Consider the following 22,096-nt stretch of genomic DNA (forward strand, 5'->3'; position numbering starts at 1 on the left):
GTGTATGGAGTCTGAGCATTTCACTCTTCAAAAGTCCGCGGTACCGTTCATTTCACAGCTGAACCCGTTTTACTCATGAAACTTCACTGCCAACTCAAGTGAAACTTTACAATAAATAGTTGCAGCAAAGCAAGCATGTTATTTCAGTTCAATAAACAACTAGGTTTTGGCCATTCCACTAAAATAGGCGAGGCAAAAGCTATAAAATTATGTGCTAATAATATTATTTTTGTGGTGACCGCATTACTTTTGTAACAGAAAAAGTTTTAAGTACGAATTATTTGCAGCCTCGCGGAGGAACAGTGGCTGGCAGTTATGAGGGCGTGGGCGGGGCTTCACTGCAGACTTAAGTTGTAATCCGACTATAGTAGCGTTTTTTTTAATTAGCCCTGGAAGACTTATAGAGAAATATATATTTGCGGAACAATCACAGTTATTTTGGATCCCTCGTTTATACTCTACCAAGTGCCACAAACGACTCGTATTTTATTTGGCAAGTTACGTAACGATCAGTGGCATAGCCAGAAATTTCGTTCAGGGTGGGGGCTCAGGTTGAAGCTTGGCCTCCTCACAAAAATTGTCGAGGGATCAAATACATGAATAATAACTGCATTGCCATTGCCAAAGATGCTGCAAACAAAACTCTTGAACGCTACGCACTGTCAAGACAAGTAAAATACGTATTTTTTCATAAAAGAATATATTCTTATGTCCTAAATATTGTGCCAAAGATAACTGATATCAAGACTTCCGTGTTGTTTCTCTACATATTAAGAAAGAAAATATCACACGGACTTTAGAACTATATCAGTGGCTGCGAGACTTCGCAGCCAAATATCTCCCACTTAAACAACCAAACGATAGAGACGAGAGCCCCGAGTATACGGGAGGCATATGTGAAGAACTTGACCGGGACTTCACTGAGAGTGAAGTGAGGGCGGCTCTTCACAGTCTTCATGGTAGATCGGCGGCTGGACCTGACGGAATAACTAACAAGATATTAAGAAATCTAGATGATTAATCAATCTATTATCTAACTGAACACTTCAATGAATGTTGGAGAAAAGGGGTATACACAGAGGAATGGAGGGTGGAGAATACTATCCTCATACCAAAGCCAGGCAAACAACTCACTCTAGACAACCTCCGTCCTATTTCCTTAACGTCATGTCTAGGCAAAGCTATGGAACATGTCATCCTAAATCGACTCACGAAATACGTTGAGCAGAACGAGATCCTCCCATACAACTTGATCCCCAGGTAGCACAAAAGAGAAACGTAACGTTTTCGTAGCGTTTATCCGAGACGATAAAAACGGGTTAAAGAAGACACGAATGAGAGAACTTCGGCGGGAAAACGTCGTATATCTCTGCTAATGTCCGGCTTAATTACTTTCTTGAGACGATCTAGAGCAGGTCTGCAAGACGTATTCGAAAAGCTGGTCTAGAAATAGGATTGGGAAAGACACAAGTAATCCCTTTGCCAAAACTATTCGTAAACAATTTCTAAACGTTTTTAGGACGTTATCAAAAAGCTGGTCTAGAAGTGGTCTTGAAAGGTTTACGATCATCTGAAGCTAATTTTCGCGGGTGACGGGCGCGATCAGACACCGTTGTTCAAAACACGCGTTTAGTTTCGCCTCACGCGAAACAAACCTCATTGGCCTAGGCCGTTGGCACGGCCTAGGCCAATCGCGTGAGGTGAAACTGATCGGGTGTTTCAAACAACGATCTCCAATCGCGCCCCAGATGAGTAGAAGCATCGGTGTTGACTGTAAGAGCCATGGCGCCGTGCCAAGCACTGTTCCCCGCATGGCCGGCGCATCCTCTACCAAGTCGCACGAAAATGAGCCTGTTAGGAATAATGAATCCTTAATACCGCCTTTAGTAAGCTACGATGCTTACAACCACAATGGGAATGACATCCTGCAAAGAACAAATGGCCACGTCTTGGCAGGTGGCCAGACCAAGACCTTCATGCCAAGTGTGCATGAAATGAGAACATTGTGACAAAGCAAAAACACTTTATTAAAATGTAATGCTTATGCAAGGTTCGAACAAACTGTGTGAGAAATGCAAATAGAAGTAAAAGTACATCAACAATGACAAAAGTCGCAGAAAGGATTCGTAATGAACTCGAAAGTGAACATTCACTAGGACATAAACAAAATTCCAAGTACACATACAAAAATGAACAGAAAAACCTGGAGTGTACTAAAGTTTCTAATTTATCATAGTAAAGTGCACGTGGACTAGAGTTATGCAGAAGTGACATCGGAGCGAATGGAAGTAGACTGAAAAATGCAAGAGTATGAATCGGATGGTAACTGCCTCCAAGGAATGTTACCAATCAGCTAGAAGCTTGAAAAGAGACAAAAAGAAATACCACCGCATACCATCATAAAACAATCCTGTGGCAGAAATAAAAAAAAATGGGAACAATGCAAAATTGAAAATATTGCCTTTAGGATATATCAAAGAAGGTAAAGGCGAGAAAAAATAACCATACAACAAAAAAGCAATAAAGTGAAATTAGTGCAGAATACTTAAACGTGTAACAAGTGCAACAAATGAACACTACTGTAGTACAGCGAACGACGAGACATTAATGCTGCATCTTGCCACTCCAGAACATGAGAAATGAATATGCAAGCCTCATATTAGAAACTTACATAAACATGGAAATAAACTGGAATGCACTGGAAGCTGCATTTGTGTAACAAAGGAAGCAATGGTCATAATAAATATTAAGTGTTTTATCTAAAAAGCCCTTTACAAGAGGCAAAGTTGTACCTCTCTGGCAAAAACAAAGTTGCAACGAATAATTTGCAAACCAGCAAATACATTAATTAGAACACTGACATGTCACACTTTGCGCACATCTCCAGTCTCCTAAAGTAAAAAAGCACTCTAAATGAAAAAAAAAAACGTTTAACACATGTAGCCCAGAGCAAATTCTTTGCCAGTTCACTCACACTTTCAAATCCAAAAACATTTGCCACAAAGTCCAGGCACAGTTCCACTGATGTTTACCAATTCACCCCCACTTTCACGTCCAAAAATATTTGGCACACAGTCCAGGCAGAGCTTCATAGATAAACAGCTTGAGAGCACCCTACTGATTATTGTGCAGTCCCGCTGCTGGAAATAGAACTGTCGCACATGCTGGTAGTGGTTTCAATGTAGACACACTTGCTGCCCTGGACAGGTATGTTCAGATATCTGCACTCGTGCTCCATTTTGTCGAAGTAGACACATTGATGCACTACGCTGGTAATTGAAATGTTTTGAATGCACAAGTATTGGCTTCACCAGAAAGACTTGCCCACATACCACCACTGGCATATATATGCACTTATTCTTCACTCAGTAGCATTGAACTTAAAGTGTTCCCTGTGTGGGAGCCATGTGTAAAACCGGTGTCACACGACCACTCTCGATCGCGATCAAGCCCGATCCGGATCGAAATTATCGATGCGACTGGCTCACTCGTAGCTTGCGCAGAGGAGCCAATCACGACCGAGAAATTCGATTTGTAACGGACTGGATAGCGGCTAAAAGAGCCCCGTGTGAAACCGGTATCAAATAATACACAGACGTACGCTAGGAAAATGTGTTGCACAAGGACAAAGAACTGCGACATGCCCTGTTGTGCGAAGCGCGTGAACTGAACACACACACACACACACACACACACACACACACACATATATATATATATATATATATATATATATATATATATATATATATATATATATATATATATATATATATATATATATATATATATATATATATATATAAACTGCCAGAGCGCTTCGCGAACTCCATATGCACACATGGCACCCGCACGAACTCGGCAGGCCGCCGTAAAGCGCGAAGGGCGCACAGCGTACATTCCGACACATGTCCCAAACTGCAAACAATCGTACTACCTAAAGCATACAAGTTATTTTATACCAAGGGCATACTCGACTCACGTATGCAGTATCCACCAGCGAGTTATGCAGCGTACATACTGTACCATTCGCCAAATAGTAAAATTGATAACAAGCACAAAGCTACAAGGGACTCAATACATTACTACCATTTGAGGCGTCAAATAAAATCGAATTCGGCCGTTTCAAATATTGGACACAATATATGGACACATGTGGTACCCGGTAAGACCATGAAATACCCATCACATGAGTAAAGGGTGCGGAAATACAATCGAGAACCTGAAGCGCAAACGATAAAAGCACATGCTGTACACGCAAAATTCTGTCAGTGCGCTGTAGCGCGAGGGAAGAAAATAGGGCGAGCACTTGACCTCACCTTTTGGGATACCGCACTAGTACTAAACCATTAAAAAAAACCTGTTTGAACCAGTTCCCTTGTCTGCAGCACTCTTGCTAAACGGGAGACTAAAATACCACGATGACGGCTCTATTGCGGAGATCGGCAAGGTGCGCACAGACAGAAATTTTGCCGCCTTTCTTCGCATTCTGCAAAATGCTTTCTTGTTAGGATCTCGCATAGCGGCCGATCCCGTCGCTAGGGACACACAGGCACGATTTCGTCCCTCTAACTTTCGTCCTTATACTGCCCTTAACGCCTTAATTACAGCGTCAGTGAAAAGAGGCCTCACATAACGTGAAAATGAACTTGAAGAGCTGATTAGTGCCCTCCACTCCGCGCCCTCCAATTGAAAACACTACTGATTTCCAAATTAAACTACACAAACAGATCGCACAACCCAAACTAATCACAGAACGTCGTTTTCTTGACGGCAAAACCCTGCAACACTTACATGACAAAGAGCAGCGGCAGCACATTCAGAACAGCCGCTATCATACCACAGCGCAATGCAAGTGCGATAACGCTATTATGCCCTGCTCAAACAGATCGCACAACCCAAACTAATCACAGGATGTCGTTTTCTTGACAGCAAAGCACTGCAACACTTAGATGACAAAGGGCAGCGGCAGCACATTCAGAACAATCGCAAACAGACCATAGTGCCATGCGAGTGCGATAACGCAACTATGCCCGGCTTCACGAATAACGTGGCCGCCTTGGTCACATAACAATTGAAAACACTACTGATTTCCAAATTAAAACCACACAAACATATCGCACAAACCAAACTGATCACAGAATATCGTTTTCTTGACAGCAAAACACTGCAACACTTACATAGCAAAGGGCAGCGGCAGCACATTCAGAACAGCCGCAAACAGACCACAGCGCGATGCAAGTGCGGTGACGCGACGACGCCATGACGACGCGACTATGCCCGGCTCGCCCGGCTGCCCGGCATCACGAATCACGTGGCCACCTAGGTCACATGATTTGACGACGGTACCGCCACCTTGCGCAAAGTTGGATCGCGTTGATGGGTTGTTGAATATTATAGAAGCCGCTAAAGAGGCTGACGCGCCGTGGCGTGGCGGTGGCGCTTTGAGTCGTTTTCAAAACGTATTCACCCCTCGTTTTTAAGCTGCCTGGCTTCCAACGTTATCAAAACGTATTCACCCCTCGTTTTTAAGCTATCTTGTTTGGAACGTCTTTGATGCGTCGATTTTGGGCAAAAATCCGTTTCAGACGTTGAATCCCTTAATACGACGTTTTCAAGACTTTGTGTGCTACCTGGGTCGGCTTTCGTCCAGGGCTGTCAACTCAGGATGCTATGCTGCTGATCAAACATCAAATTATACAGGCCAGCCCAGAGCATACGAAAGCTCTTTTGGGATTGGATGTGGAAAAAGCTTTTGATCATATAAAGCATCAGGCAATACTTGACGTTCTCTCGGAGATGGGTTTAGGTAAGAGACTTTTTAACATGATTAAGGACTTTCTTAGAAATAGAACTGCACAACTCATGCTGGGTGAGCTTAAATCAGAAGCTAAGAATTTGGGTAATAGGGGCACTCCACAAGGGGCTGTGCTCTCACCCATACTATTCAATTTAGCAATGTCCAAGGTTGCAAGAAATTTGGAGATAATTGAGGGTATACATTATGTGATATATGCCGACGACATAACCATATGGAGTGCCAAGGGCAATGTAGGACAGACAGAGACCAGATTACAGAAAAGTTTATACGTTGTAGAGAACACACTGAAAGACATGGGGTTGAAATGCTCGGCAACCAAATCAGAACTCTTAGTCATTAAACATCGCAGAAAAGGTCGTAATCCAAGAGGTTACATTCCGGAAGATGAGCCAAGAGTGTGCTTATACACTCATGAAGGATCATGAAAAAATCAAGGTTCTTGGGTATCACATAGACGGAAACAATACTAACTATAGAACAATACAACATATCTCGAATAAAACAGAGGAAGTCATTAGGTTACTAAGGAGAATTACCAATAGACACAGAGGCTTAGGAGAAGACAGCGCTTTGAAGCTAATACATGCCTTTGCTCTCTGACACTTCACTTATGTGGCTGGATTATTCAAATGGAAGCAGGCAGAACTTAACAAACTTCATGTGATGCTCAGGAAGCTCGTTAAAGTAGCCCTAGGGATACCCAGTAACGCTGCAACCGACAAACTCATGAGTCTAGGGGTGCACAATACAATGGAAGAAATTGCGGAGGCCCAACAGCTAGCGCAACACGAAAGATTGACAAAGTCACGAGCTGGCAGGAACATATTACAGGCAATAGGTGCAGAACTGAATACATCAAGGAGCCCAATAGAGGCTGAAGTAGAATTAAGGACTGAAGTTAGGAACAAGATCAGAACCAACCCTCTCCCCAGAAACATGCATCCAGAATATAATGTCGAAAGGACAAAGGCAAGAGCTAAAGCACTCTTGTAGGAAATATAGCAGCAGAACCAGTTGGCAGCTATAGTTGATGCTGCCTGGGTGAAAGGTAAAGAAGCATATACGGCCATTGTATCAAATTATCAAGGGAAGGTGCAAGACGCTCTCACTATTTTTACCAAGGACCCCACGGTGGCGGAACAAGCGGCAATTGCTCTAGCCATCAGGAGTAATAAGTGGGCCTGCATTTACAGTGATTCGAAATCCGCTGTAAAGTGTTTTGATAAACGCTACGTAGCTGGAGTTGCAGCTAAACTTTTTGAAAACATAGGGATTATGACAACTGAAATCCGATGGTTTCCTGCGCATATAGGGAAAGTGGACGCTACTCGGGCAAACCTCAATGAGGTTGCTCATGACTTGGCACGAGGACTTGCTAACCGTGACAGTCACGACCGAGCCGTTCACCATCAAGCCAGGGAATATAGAGATCATTTAATAACGTACAATGATGTTACCAAACATTACTATTTAGGACGCAGACAATTCCCATTGCCACATTCAAAACTGAACGGGGCTCAGGCAGTCTCACTGCGCTTATTGCAACGGGTACATATCCCACACCGTACACCATTAATAAAATATATCCAGAGAGGGAGATTAAGATGGACTGCAATGATTGTAATGGCATCATCGGAATCAGACATATGCTGGCGGGGTGTCTCGCGACTCTCCCCAACCTCGTTGAAGAATGGACACAGTGGGAGAAAAGGATTCAAAGCCCATTGTTTCAGGACCAACTAAGGGCAGTAAAGAGGGCCCATGATGTCGCTGAAAGGCTTGGCCTGACAGTGCCAACGTGGGAGCGGCCCGCCTTGGCTTGAGAAGTCGAGCCTCCGGACCTCAATACAAAAAAAGTTTTCACACGCACACACCACAATTTAGCCGTTCCACTTGGTGGCATCAGAGGTTTTTACTCAAAACTTCTTTATTCTACAAGTTTGAAACGGGTAGAACCGCTTGCCCAGTTTCATCACGTAAATCACTGATCAAACCTATTAAAGGCTTGGAGCAAAGAGTCTCAGTTTATAATTGTTCTTGTTTCTTGTGGTCGTTACATATAACCGAATTTGTAACAATTTTTTCGCTAGCAATTAAGCCACTACTCTTCGAAGTAATTTCGCCTTAAGCATCGACGACTCGTAATTTTTGTATAGTGTCACATTGTAGTTACGGTGAACAACCAAAGTGGCACAACGCAAGTGATGAAACTGCTTATTTGGCGAACCTTAGCAGATCAAAAGAAATAGCACAATAATAGCGGCGAGCACACTAGTCGATGGTCAAAATCCCGTCTGTGGGTTAAGCACGTTGGCTTTTATGCATGACTCGTGAAAGCTAAGTTCCACGCAATCGCTGGTGCTCGCGTACCTTACAGAAAGTGCAACATTATTCGAGTCGCGCCTACAATCCCATTAAACAAGGTCCAGCGAGAACGTCAACAAAAGAGAATAATCAACTCGAACGTCAGGGTATGTTCCAAATCAAGTTGGTGCGCATTGCGCTGAGCGATAACTTTCAACTACTATGGGGCGAAATGTGGCCCTGTAGAAAACCTCAAGAAGTACAAGTCTTAATGTCTCTCTCTTAAAGAACATTGGCCCGACGCGGATAATGGCAGAAAAGCCATTATTGCTTATTATTATTGCATTATTATTGGTGCGGACTTTGTTAGTTTCTATTCCGCTTTTGCGAATTTCAGTGCTTAAACTATGTTCTATTTACTGATGTATTCTTTTGATGTTGCTGAATATGTTTCCATTGTGACCACCTGTATTTTAACCCCCCTACGATAATGCCGTACAGGCGATGTAGGTATACCGAATAAATAAATAAATAAATAAAAGCAAAAGCACAAATAGTAAAGAAAAACAACAGAATAAAGTCGCAAAGTTAGCGCGCGTTCCAGGTCCCAGGCTCTTCATTGCTGCTTAGCATAGTTATCGGCGTTGACTGTTCCCATGAATGTGGCCTCGTCTTGGTCATCGAGCGGTGGTAGGTCAGGGACATGAGAGGAGCAGCCGGTATGAGAGCGTTTCCGTCCTGACCTGGATGAAGGTCACGCTGATGTGGAACTGTGACAGAACAGGTTTCATCCTGCAAAGTGGGCTGACAGGTCCTCCGAGTTTGCCAGTCAGCACAAGGCATGGTGGTCGCTTACGACTTTGAGTGCCTACCGTACACATAGGTTTCAATAATTATTGGTTTCAAATAATCATTTCATGTACGTTTTCTCTTAGGACAAGCACGGCGCCGAGTACTACACTTCTTACATTGGAGCGGATTTCAATATCGACATCCTCGTTGAAGTGGATGAGTGCTAGTGGTAACTGCACGCGCCGTTTCAGCTCTTGGAATGCTTGGACTTGCGGATTCCCACCTAAACTGAACGCCTTATTTTGTAAGATGGGTGAATGACTCTGTGGTGCGTGAAAAATCTTTGAGAAAGAGTTGGATTGTGGGCGTTGCTTTCTTGTCAATAGGTTGCTGGTACTTTGCGACGGCACCTCTCTTTTGTAGATCAGGGCGGGCTCTGTACTCGCTGATGACGTGGTCGAAGAACTGGAACCCTTCGTAGGCGAAGCGGCAGTTTTCCGTATTCGAGGTGAGTTGCGATGACTTGAGTGCCTCTAGTGCTGCCCGAAGTTGCCTAAGGTTATCGTGCAATTTCGTGGCACGGACGACGACATCATCCAAGTAGACTAGACGATTCTGCCACTTCAAGTGCGCGAAACTGCGTTCAGAACGCACAGGAGCGTTGCAGGTGCCTAGCAGAGTCCGACAGGCGGATTGTTGAACGCGTAGAAGCTGCCGGGCGTAATAAAGGCGATGTTCTCTCAATCCCTCTCGTCGACTTCAAGTTACCAGTAGGCGGTCTTGCCATCCATGTACAAAAATACTTTGCATTGCTCTGAGCCGGTCCAAAGCCTCGTCTATCAGTGGGAGAGGGTATGCGTTCTTCGTGATCTTGTTAAGGCTACGGTAATCAATGCAGAAATGCAGAGTTCTGTCTCTCTTATTCACAAAGACTACAAGAGACGCCCGCAGGCTTTTCGATGGCTGGATGATGATGTCAGCTGGCATTTCGCCGACTTCTTGCTGATAGCTTCACGCTCTTACGTGGAAATTTCGCAGGGGCTTTGACAGAGTGGTAGAGCACATTCTTCTGTTCTTATGCGATAATTAGCATCTTGTGTTTCTAGAATCCTTGATTACGACGAGAAGTAGCCTTTGCATCGATGTAGGATACCTTTGAGGTGTTCTTGCTCCTGCTTAGGAAGACTCGGACAAATATCGAAAACTGGTTAGGGAACACGGACCGTTCTTATAGTTTGGTTAGAATCTAAGATGACAAGTAAACTGCTCAGTGCCTCAGTATCTTCCACATTTTCAATCTTCATGCCCTTGTTCAGTTTATATTCCTGGCTGAAGTTTTCAGCATGTCCCACATTTTTCCTCGGCGCTATTGCACGATTCCCCTTGCGAAGTCATTTCCCCGTACAGCAGCAGGTGTTGGTCGCTCTCGACGATGGATTTCAAGTTTCTTGTTGCTTCTGCGTCGAAGGAAATTATTATGCGTGCGCACAGCACCATAGTGACAAACTTCAAGCACACTCAAAGCATGGTGACTCGGAGGCCTCCCCAGGATTGTCGCTTAATATGGTCTTCGCATAGCATTGTCGACATGGACTTCGAGTCGACGATTTCGCTGGGTTGGTTCTGCAAACCCATGCTGAGAATTACGTCTCGTAAACACTGGTTCACGATAAGGCACGTGGGCCGATAGGTCCTGCCATAAACGTTAATCCTTGTCCTGCAGATTCTAGTCGGTATTATGAAATGTAGTCCAGCCGTGCGTATTTCATGGCCATCTCGTGCACTTTCGACGTTCTTCAATTAGGCGGTAAAGAATCCACTGGCGATGGAATAGTCGGTTCCTGTGTCCACAAACGCGGTGACATTGTGGCCGTCATGAAACACGTGAGGTTGGTGGTCTTTTTTTGCATTACAGTTATGTCATTGCATCGAATCATAGAAGCGTCACATTCTCCCAGTGATGATACGTCATGTCGTCAGGTCTTATATAGCCGACGTTCGTTTTACATCAAGTCTCCGCTCTGTTAGCGTCGGGTCGTCGCTATGTCGTAGGGGTCATGCCGGTGTGTACGTCAACGGCGGAGGATCTTGGACATTCCCAGGAACAGCAACCGCACCTACATTGGTTGCTGCGTTCAGCTTTCAGGACAAGGGCTAAGCCACCGGCCAAAGATTGGTCCAATGTACGGTCAAGGATGCGGTGACAGGTAGCGACCAGGTGGCTGCGAACGGTACGGTTGTCTAGAGCTTCACTGAGCGGCAGTGAGGTAGTCGGTGACATCATAAGTCCGTTCATCTCCCTGCAGGTGCGCTACGTTCATGCAATCCCAGTAGTTCCAAGCCTTGGAATGGGCTTTCGCATTACATGCGGCCGGTGTCTCCACAGTGATGTCAAATCGGGCGCAATTCTGGAGTGCGCCATACGTGTCCATTCCTAGTGTAATTGTGCTGCAGGATGGGCAGGCAGTCTCGTGGCGGTGGTGGTAGCGGCGTACGACTGTATTGCGGCGTTACGGGGTTCTGGCGTGGGCACAGAGGGAGACCTTCACAATGTGCAACTGCAGCATAGGTCATCGCTTCCCTCACGGAAAGAGGAAATTTGAGATGCACTTCGGAAACTCCCAGCGACCTTTTACATTCGTCCTTGACGATGTCAGTGAACGCGGACACCTGGAGTTTCGATGAAGGGAGGAACTTTCACATTTCTTCACGCACAATGGTCCAGAATGTCTCTGAGACGTCGCCGAAGCACATTGCTTGTATTTCGCACTGTGGTGCAAATACTTAACGGTTATAATGCCTAGGGCACGTTTCTAGAGTCTCAACCGTCGTCGCCTTGGTCGCAAATTATGCTACAGTCTTCGACGGTTTCAGATCAGTCCGGCAAAGAGTTCTTGCGTTATGTTCCGCATCCGCAAGCGGGCTTTTCTTCCAGCATACTTTCACGTCGTCGGGCCCGAGAAGATGGGCCATTTCTTCCGTGAAGATAGCAATATTCTCATTGGGCAGCTGCACCCAAGCTTGCAGTAGCAGTTTGGTCCTCTCTCTTCGAATGATGCCCGTTAAGTTCTAAGGATGTTGCTTCGAAGTAAGTCCCACGTTGTTAGAGTGGTCTCCTGGTTCTCGAACCATGACTTTGTGGCGTCCCCCAAAAAGAAGAACACGTGACGCAGTTTATTCTCAGAGTTCCAGTTGTGGGAAGCTTAAAAACTTTCAGATGTCTAGAGCCAGGTTACTCCGTTGTCCTATGAAGATCCATAGAAGCGTCGCACCACGGTGGCTGCACGCGATGCTCCATCCATCATAGTGATAGTTTCAGTACGATCTTCCTTGTTGTGTCAGTTAGAAGTCCTTGCTCCAAAGGCAGGTTCTGGAACATGCAGCAGCTCGATTGTCCGGGGCAGCGTTTGTGTTGTTTTCTGGGTGTGGGTGTAACAAGGAGGGTCGGTACATGAACGCCAAAGCACTTCCACCAGATGTCATGTTGTAGTGACGGTGAACAACCCCAGTGCCTCAACCGGCCAGTCGCGCAGCAATTTCGCGTAGATTTGCGGGCTTCTTTCCCGCTTGGAAAAAACACTTTTATGTAGCACGTATAAAACAACAAAAAGCTGTATTGGGAGTTTTTCGTGTCGCTCTACAATTGCCTCATTTACAATATTCATCTAATTACTGTATTTGAGAAGTTGATTAATTAGGACTAATTATCTAATTATGCGAAATGAAAGAAATAGTTTCAGTATCTCCAAGCGACGGCAAACATTACCTTTGTTCTGTCTAGCTACGTGACATACGCATATTTTTAAACTTTGGCTAAAGTTACCTCGGCACCCTGTATATACAGCAGAGAAGGGAAACCGAGGGGCTCGATGTTCGTTAATCATTACCATATCAAGCGAAAAGACAATGAAGCAAAGGAAAGCATCGGGGAAATTAGCTGTGGCTGTACACTTGCAGAAAATAATAGAGAAAAGGGAAATGAAACTGGAAGAAAATATAACTTCTTGCCGGTGGCAGCCGAACCCATCACCTCGACATACGCGTGAATTGCACTACCAGTTGTGCTACGCCGACCGACCGACCGACCAGCCGACAAGAGTTCCGAGCTTCCCCCACAACTCCGGGCTGCACAGAGAGCCCACGATGCGGCGGTGAGGCTAGGCCTCCCCGTGCTCACGTGGGAGTGGCCCGCGGTTCTGCTCAAACTGCGGCGCTTTTCAGGACTGCATTAAAGGTCCGTCGGTCAGTCGGTGGGTCGGTCTCTGACCGACCGACAGACATACAGAGAACTTTCATGATGTTCTGAAAATCGCCACACTTTGAGCAGAACCTCGGGTCACTCCCACGTGATTACGGGGAGGCCTAGCCTCACCGCCGCATCGTCGGCTCTCTGTGCAGCCCGGAGTTGTGGGAGAAGCTCGGAACTGTTGATGGCAGAGTTCCACTCCTCCTCGGTGACTTTAGTGGGTCCCCGTAACGATGGGCACCACCAGAGCGAGCATGTGGTCTAAGCTGCCAACCGACACGCCGTCCGGGCAGGTAGACTCGAAGGCGTCCGGAGCAATAATCCTGAGGAAAGATAAACTGCTATAAGACCTAGCCTGCAATATTCTGAGTGTGATTGACTGAGACCTGGAGAGTTTACCGTGCAGAGGCGGAAAAGCCCGCCTGCTCATTTGATAGTGATTGGTCACTTAGTTAAAGGTGAATAAAATGTCTTTTAAGTTCCCCGTACCCATCCTGCAGACCTGCGTCCTTCCCAGCGCGGAGAGTCAGAGCGCGCGCCCGTGAGGAGTAGCATGGAGGTTGGTTAGGCAATCTAGCTGAGAATCGAGATGTGCCGGAAACGAAGGAATGGTTTGCGAGGATATAATCTTATTGCAGACAATTTTAGAGGCTTCAACGGAAATGGAGCCGTAAGCTAAGACCCTAGCCGTCGATGTAGTCTGTGTACATTGGCCATCTACTATCGTCCAAGAGGGCGAGAGCTATGGCCGCCTGCACGGCCCTCGAAAGAGTAGAATCTTTGTAAGATGCCGAATTGACGATCCGAATTGACCCTGGCACAGTGCGTGCTGACGTTGTGCTGTAGATGAACGTTGCGAGGAAAAGGATAGGCCTGAATGTCCGCCCTTTGGACGCCAGAGAGCTGATGTCGCCGCTCCGCAACGACCGTGGGGTTCAGGCCATGTACGGCCAAAATTTTCCTTCCGGCGGGCGTAGACAACAGCCGAGCTATACCTTGGCAGATTCCTGTGCATCCATGATCTCTTCCAGGTTGATGTGTGCTCTTAGCTGCACGAGTTGCTCGATGCTGGCCTGTATGGGAATGCCCAACACCCTCTTTATGCTCTCTCGAATTAGCGTGTCCAGCTTCTTCTCGTAGCCTTGCCAGCAGTGCGTGGTCGCCATGTACGCGTGATGTGGCTCATGAGGAAGCCGTTACAAAGCCTCAGAATGTTGTCTTCTCTGACACTGCAGGGGACTGTCGATTAGTCTGATCATATTCTCCGTCTTCGTGGCGATCTTGCTGATCGTTCGACTGTTACAGTATTTTGACTCTTTCAGCATGCCGAGAACTCTGAGCACGTCCACCCTGGGAATGGGATTATCGTTACTCGTGCGGAGGTTTATGTCGACTGCCGACAGAGGCATGCAGCCCATGGATTGGGGCCCCCTCCTGACTAGCCTGTATAGGAGAAGCTCCGACTTGTACGAACAGCACTTCAAGGCCCGTGTTGGTGAGAAAACGTTCTGTTTGGTCAAGCGCTTCCTGAAGCGCAGTTTAAACCTTACCCTCGCTGCCGCCGGCACACCAGATAGTGATGTCGGCGTAGAGGGTGTGGTTGATGCCTTCGACTCTGCAAAGAGATTTGAATAGCTTGCACGTGGCAATTTGGAATAAAAGCTGCGAGATTACCGCACACTGTGGCGTACCTCTGGGGTCCAGCTCCACGGGGTCGGACATGAAATCGCCAATCTTGAGCGTGGCTTTCCTGGATTGTAGAAATGATCTGACAAACTTGTGAAACTTCTCGCCCTGTCCGAGCCCAAAATGGAGTCAAGCATGTGCGCGTGGGTAATGTTGTCGGAGAATTTTGCCAAGTCGGTCCCAGGATGGCCCTGACATCCCGCGTGTTCTTGTTAACAATTTCGTGCTGGAGTAGCTTCATCGCATCCTGCGTCGACAGGGACGGGCGGAAACCGATCATGTTGTAGGGGAAGAGACTGTTCCCCTCCATGTGCTTTGAAATGCGGTTGTTTTTAACGTGCTCTGCCAAGTTGCCCACGCGTGACGTGAGGGATACGGGTCTCAGGCTAGCCATCTCCAGAGGCGGAGCCGGTTAATTTGGGGATGAGGACTGCTGATGGGGTCTTCGAGGATCCTGGGACGGGGCCCTGTTCCAGATGCGGTTGATTTCTTCAGTGAGGGATTCGATGGAGCAGTCTTCCAGGTTTCGAAGCGCCCTGTTGGAGATGCCATCGGGGCCCGGTGCCAATCTACCGTTGAGGCTATGGAGAACTGACCCCTTTGACGTTCAAAGGCTCGCCGAGTTCCAGGCAAGGGCGCTCCTCATAGGCCGCGTAAACCGCCGGGCTCAAGGTACCGATAGGTAGGTAATTGTTTGTCGGTGTGTCCAAGATGGCGTCTTCTGTCTCGGACTGCCTGGCCTCGTGCAGTACTCTGCTGATGACCTTACCCTGTATGGAGTTGGAGTCGGACTCGTTCAGCCGGAGCTTGAGTAGATTCCACTTGCCCTGGACTCGCATTTGGCCGTCGACCGAGTTGCAAATCTCATCCCATTGCTGCCTAGCGAGGGAATGGCAGTGGTCTTCGATGGTTGGTTTGAGCTCCGCAATCTCCTTGCGGAGCCTGCAGTTGAGTCGCTGCCCCTTCCAGCTGTCGAGAAGCACCTTTTTGGCCTCCAGAAGGTGTGCGAGGCGGCTTCATTATATCGATCTCCACGTCCGTCTGGACCATATTGGTCGCCGATTTGACGTTTTCTTTGAGCTGTGCCACCTAGAGCTCCAGGTCGATGGACAAGTCCTGGATCTGTGCCCGCTCTTTTCGCATATTGAGAAACTCATCCCAGTCCGTGATTGTGAATTTCTTAAGCTTTTTGCTCTTCACCTTGATGTGAGTCGCGAGTGTGTTGTGTTCACTGCGTAAATCCTTGTTCAAGCTGTGCCAAGGCACAGCCCCGACTTTCTTGACAAAGGTAAAATCCGGCGTGGTGTCCCTCGAACATGAGTTGCCGATCCTGGTCGGGAACACCGGGTCCATAACGAGTGTGAGGTCGTGATTAGCCGTCACCTGCCACCAGTCGTCTCCCTTGCGCGTCATTCGTGAGTGACCCCCCGCCCGGTGCTGGGCGTTGAAGTCGCCGGCAATGTGTTCAAAAATTTTACAAACGCAAATTGTTAAGGAAATAGGTCGACAATTATACACAGTACTACGTGGTCCTGATTTGTGTACAGGTACAACATTGGCGATTTTCCAGTCGTCAGGCCGGGTGCTCAGTTCTAAAGATTTAGTAAAAATAACTTGTAGATATCGAGCCACAGAACGAGCGCATAAAGTGAGAAAAACAGGAGGCAAATTATCTGGCCCAGCCGCCTTTGATTTATCAAGGCGCTGGAGTAACAATTCAATTCCCATAGAGCTGATGGCATCATGCATGCGTTCAGTACATTTTGTGTCATAGTTCACAAATATTTCACTGTCATGAGAGCGCCTCCCAAATACCGACCCAAAGAACGAAGTAAAGCAATTTGCTTTAGCCGTGCTATCGTGAACAACTGTGCCATCATGGTCAAGCGAGGGTACTGAAATCTCGTCTTTGCTGTTCGTTTTAATAAAATTCCAAAATTCTTTGGGCCGCTCCTGCATTCGCGAATTTCAATAGTCAAAATATGAGTCTTTTGATTGTTTTGTAGTACTCATTAACTCGTTTGTTGCTCGTTTTAGTCCTTCTTTCTTGAAAGATGTCGAATTTCTTTTATAAGCTTCATAAGCACGCTTTCTTCTCCGAGTAATTCTTCATACTTCTTTCGTGAACCAATGCTTGCTTTTACTATGCCTTGATGTCAGCCACCATGACGGCACAAACTGCTCACGCAACTCAAACATTTTGCTCTTCAATACGCACCACATTTGATTGACACCTTCCGATTCCAAAAGCGTTAGAAATGTGTCAAAGTATGCGTCCAGTGCAGAGGATATCTCGTTTACGCGCGCCTTCTTGTAGCTGAAGATACGCCGGCGTCCACTACTTACTACCTTTGCATATCTGAGATTCAGCTCTCACAGAACAGCACTGTGATCAGCTATGCCTGGTAATACAAGCCTGGATTGCACTGCTGAGGGCACGTTGGTAAAGAGAAGATCTAACACATTCAGGTCACGAGTTGGCTGTGTCACTAGCTGTGACAAAGCAAAGGAACTGCATATATTTGTCATCTCTTTGCTCGTCATATCCCCTGCACTATAGACGCAATGCCTTGTTTGGTCCACTCAATCCCGGGGAGGTTAAAATCATCACCGACAATGAGACACTCAGCATTAACTGTTCTAATTGTATTTGTTAATTCGGCCAGTGCCTCAGATTTACCTCCAGGGGGTCTATAATATGAACACGCGCAGAGTTATTTTCCATTATATAATCTAATTTCAACCCAAACAGCCTCGCTTTGCCCGACATCAATGTCTATATTACGCGAAAAAAAAATATTTTTATCCACTAGCAGAGACGCCACCGCCCCGGCTGTTACGGTCTTTTCGATAACAAATGTACTGACGTGGAAAAACTTCGTAGTTGCTAATGTCATCCAAGGACTACGGGCGGTGCAGTCACATCAAGCAAACTAGCGAATTCATCGGTTTTATTCTCTATACTTCTGCAGTAAACAATTCATAAGGAAAATGGGCTCACAGATGGTCGCCCTTGTCAAGCAGCCTGCACGGCCTGTCCTAAGGAAGCGTCATATACATACCTCACGTTATTTATATATGAACAGGTTGGCGTGCCTTAGTTTAACCTTGTCATCTTCGGTTTTGTTCGCTTTGGCATAATCGCACAGTTACTTTCTTTTTCTTCGCTCGTTTTCCGAAAAATCTTCAGGTATGATGATCTCCTTCCCTTCTAGTTCTTTCTTTTGCATTTGCAAGCACAGCCTGCTTATCTCTGACCGAGCTAAACTTTGCAATGATGGGAAGCTTTTTTTTTCCTGAGGTGCAGTCTCCAATACGGTGCGCTCCTTCTATTTTTACTTGCTCGCGGGTTAGTGTTGACCTGCACAACTCCAACACGCGAGACTCGGATTCCTTATATGTTTCGCGCTTATTGTCATCGGCGAAGCAAAAAAAAGGAAATTAGCCTGTATATTTCGATTTTCCAGGTCATCAATTTTTGCAGTAAGTTTTTCTAGCATCGGATCCTGTGATACAGCTTTAGTGCTGCACTCATTCACCAATCTCTGAAGGTCTTCAAAATTTGCGACTCGGGAAATTTGCGATTTCCGAAATGAGCGTTTAAGCTCGATATTTCCTTTTTTGTTGTCAGCTTGGTACTGCTCAATGGTCGCAAGCCTGCTTTTAATCTCATTCTTTCCATCCAAGAGCTGTCGCAGTATGTTGTCAACGGGATACGGGATGATACGGGATGCCCCCCTTTCAAAAAGAAAAAAAAATAAAGAGGTGAAGCAGCGCACTGACACGGACACAGTGAAGACACACAAGAAAAGACGACACTGTGCTTCACCAGCAAGGTAGGATGATTAATCCCCAACTAGCCCAACTTTCCACATTACTGAGCGTCTGCCGATATCTGACTAGCGTGCTTCCGTGAAATCATCGAAACGCTCTGCTTGTTTAACGAGGGAGCATGTGAACTGCATGCTACGCAGACAGTCGTAAGACGCAAGCATAAAAACAATCAACCCTTAATTATTGCCGGAGTCCTATATATATGTGCCGTTTTTCTCAAGCTCATATCGTGCTGGTTTGCAAGCTTTACCATCGCTGGCTTCTCACGTGGCCGTGCTTGTACGAACCATGCATTCGCAGGCACGACGGCGCTCCCTCAACCTCCTATAAAAAAACACGGCATGTAAACGAAGCAAGTGTGTGCCTAAAGAACGCTGGTTTATGGGCCAGCAAATGAAGTCATTAGCGAGCGGAGCGTTATAATATGAAAGCGGCATATTAGCGATGAGCTCCACTTCGTAGGCATGCTTGTTGATGCTCATCTGCGGCAAACACTTGTCGCGTAGGAGACAATGTCGTCCCAGACAGTCGTGCAGTAGGACACATGTCCCCTTTTGTACGTGCGATTTCCTTGCGCACACTGACACCGCAGAATCTGGGACGTTTATTGACGTTATCCACCACTGCTCCTATCATCTACTCTGCAAGATTATCCTTCAGGCTACATGCAAATTCAACAAAGCTTTCATTCGGCTTTCCTTTCTTTCCTGCCGAAACCTCCGAAATTCCTATGTGCATTGAACTGTACGTGCCTGCTTCGGCTACGCTCAGTCGGGCTACAGACTTGCGAGGCTTCTCCCGGCAGTAACTCAAGCAACCGCTCCGGTCTTGGTGAAATTATTGCTTCTCATAAATCCGTTCAAAATTAATCAGATAGAGACCGATGTCATCGCCTGTCTTGTGTGGTTGTTGAAGACTCGTCGTTTTCACACTTTCCGCTTCTGGCGGCGCCGCATCCGCACTGCGCGCTAATCTCATTTGCTCTACTTTTATTTTCTCGAGCTCAATTTCTGCCTTTGTTCCTTCTAATGCTTCTTCTCTCCCTCCTCGCGATCCTTCTCTTCCGCTTTGTTTCCTCTCGCGACATATCTTTTCCCAGGCACCCGCGAGCTCGCCCTCATCGAAACCCACTTCATCAATCGCCGTACGAACTTCTGGTTTCCTCAACTTATGGTTAACATCTATACCGAGGTCTCCTGGCAGCAGCAACAGATCCTCTTTTTTGAACACTGCGATATCAATGCTTTTCCGAGAGCTGACTACAGCTCTCACAACCCAGCCCGGTAGAACCCTGTCCTTATCGTACGGCAAAACGTAGTCGCACTAGCACTTCACAACCCGAGCTTGCGAATTAAGGTCGTGTCTCGCGGAGTCACGTTCCCAGGTCCGCCGATCCCAGATCGTGGAACTGCCTTCTGCTGTTTTCTCTTCAAGTTTCCTCGAGTCGTCCAAGACTCCATGCCGTTACTGCGACGGTCGTGCCTCCCTGAGCCACGTAGAGGAGCTCTGCTGATCCCGGATCCACAGAACTCGCTCTTCCGTCCGCAGTTTACCTCGCGCTTGCGAATGTTCCCACAGGTCTGCCGATACCAGATCGCGAGGATTGCTTTCTTAATCCCGCCACTGCCACTAGTTTGTTGCGGCTCGAGGTGGCGTTTGGGGCCAGAATTCCACCAAGCCCATCGACGAGTACGTCCGGTAGTAAAAGTTATGGGAAATGGTTCATTTTAGATTATTTACACTGGCTCCACATACGGAAGCCCACTCCATCTAGGAGCATTATAAAGACTGAGTTCACATAAGGACACATCAACATCTCCTCGGTGCACCAAAAGTCCCCGCTTTTAATGCAGTCGCCTTCCCCAGGTGACTAGACTAGAGAATCTAATGACTGTATCGCGGCCAATCACAATCGTCGGATCGGTTGCAATATCCTGCCAACGATACTGCAACATTCTGCCGAACTCCGCCTCCGATGTTGTACCTTAATTCGCCCCCGCATATTTTGCAAGCGCGTAGCAATCGGGGAATCCGAGGTCGAAACCGTTCCCACGGTAGTCGTGTTGAGACGCAACATTAGGGAGTAAAAAAACGTCTCTGTGGCAGCAGGAGCTGGAAGTTGGCGAGTTGGTGCAACACATATACTTGAAGAAAAAATTGCGCTACAACGACACGGACTAAAAGTCCGCGTCTTTTTGTGAGCGTCTTTGTAGCGCTGTTTTTTCTTCAAGCCTCTGTGGCGACTGCTATACAGGGCCTTTTGGGAAGCCTGGGACACTGCGAGCCGTTCATGAGCGATGTGGCGTGCTGTGTCGGCGTGCGCTATGGTATCGCGACCGTACGTAGTGGATGAGTTTAGAGCAATGCGAGGTATTGAGACGCAGAGATGGTTCGCGTCCATACGGAAGATAAAATAGTGAATAGCCACTGGTGCCATGCCTGGACGAGTTATAGACGAAAGTAACATAGGGCAAAATAGCGTTCCAGTCGCAGTGGTCAGCGGAGACGTACAATGAATTTAGCATATCGGTCAGAGTTCCGTTCAGGCGCTCTGCTAGTTTTTTCATTTGTAGGTGATAAGCTGTTACGAGCTTGTGGCGCATAGAAAATGAACAAAGGTGTCCTCGATGATGCGAGACAAAGAGTACCGACCTCGATCTGTCAGCAGCTGTCGAGGAGCACCATGATGCAAAATGTCATGAAGACGAAAGTGCGCAACTGTTTGGGTAATGGCGTGTCAGGTCGCGTAATCGGTCGCGACAGCGACCTAATTGTTGCCTGAAGTTGAGGTTGGAAAGGCACCAAGAAGGTCGCGCCAAACACGAAAGAACGGTTCCGCGGGAATGTCGATAGGATGAAGCAGACCAATTGGCCACTTGGCTGGCCGCTTGCGGCGTTGGCATTGGTCGCGCACGACAAGGAGGCGTTCGGGACCGTCGGCATGCGTAGTGTGGCGCTATAGGGTGCCGTCGAAAAAGTGAGTGAACGGTGCATACCTAAGACTGTCGACGACACAACATAAAACCGAGTCCTTGCGTTGTTCGTCGCGTATATTTACAAGGTCCGAGATAGACAAGACGCAGGCGTAGGTGCCCTGCTCGGTGACGTCAGGGAAATCCACGGGATGCCGTGACAGGCAATTCGGCATCTTGATGAAGCTGACTGGACTTATGCACTAAGGAAAACGAGTATTCTTGCAAGCGTAGAGCCCAACGACCAAGACGATAGGCACAACTTTTCCTAACATAGCCTCTTGGAAACGACGCTAACTGCGTCAGAGGAGCGGTTAAGCCCCCTGCCCCCTTCTAGTACACTTCACGGCAGCGCGCGGCGCGCTGCCGTGAAGCCACACCTCATGCAATGTTCTCCGCCATTCAAATTTTCGCTATCTCCTCGGGAAATCCACCTCCTAC

Source organism: Dermacentor variabilis, chromosome 5 (assembly GCF_050947875.1).
Source record: "Dermacentor variabilis isolate Ectoservices chromosome 5, ASM5094787v1, whole genome shotgun sequence".
Taxonomy (NCBI): Eukaryota; Metazoa; Arthropoda; class Arachnida; order Ixodida; family Ixodidae; genus Dermacentor; species Dermacentor variabilis.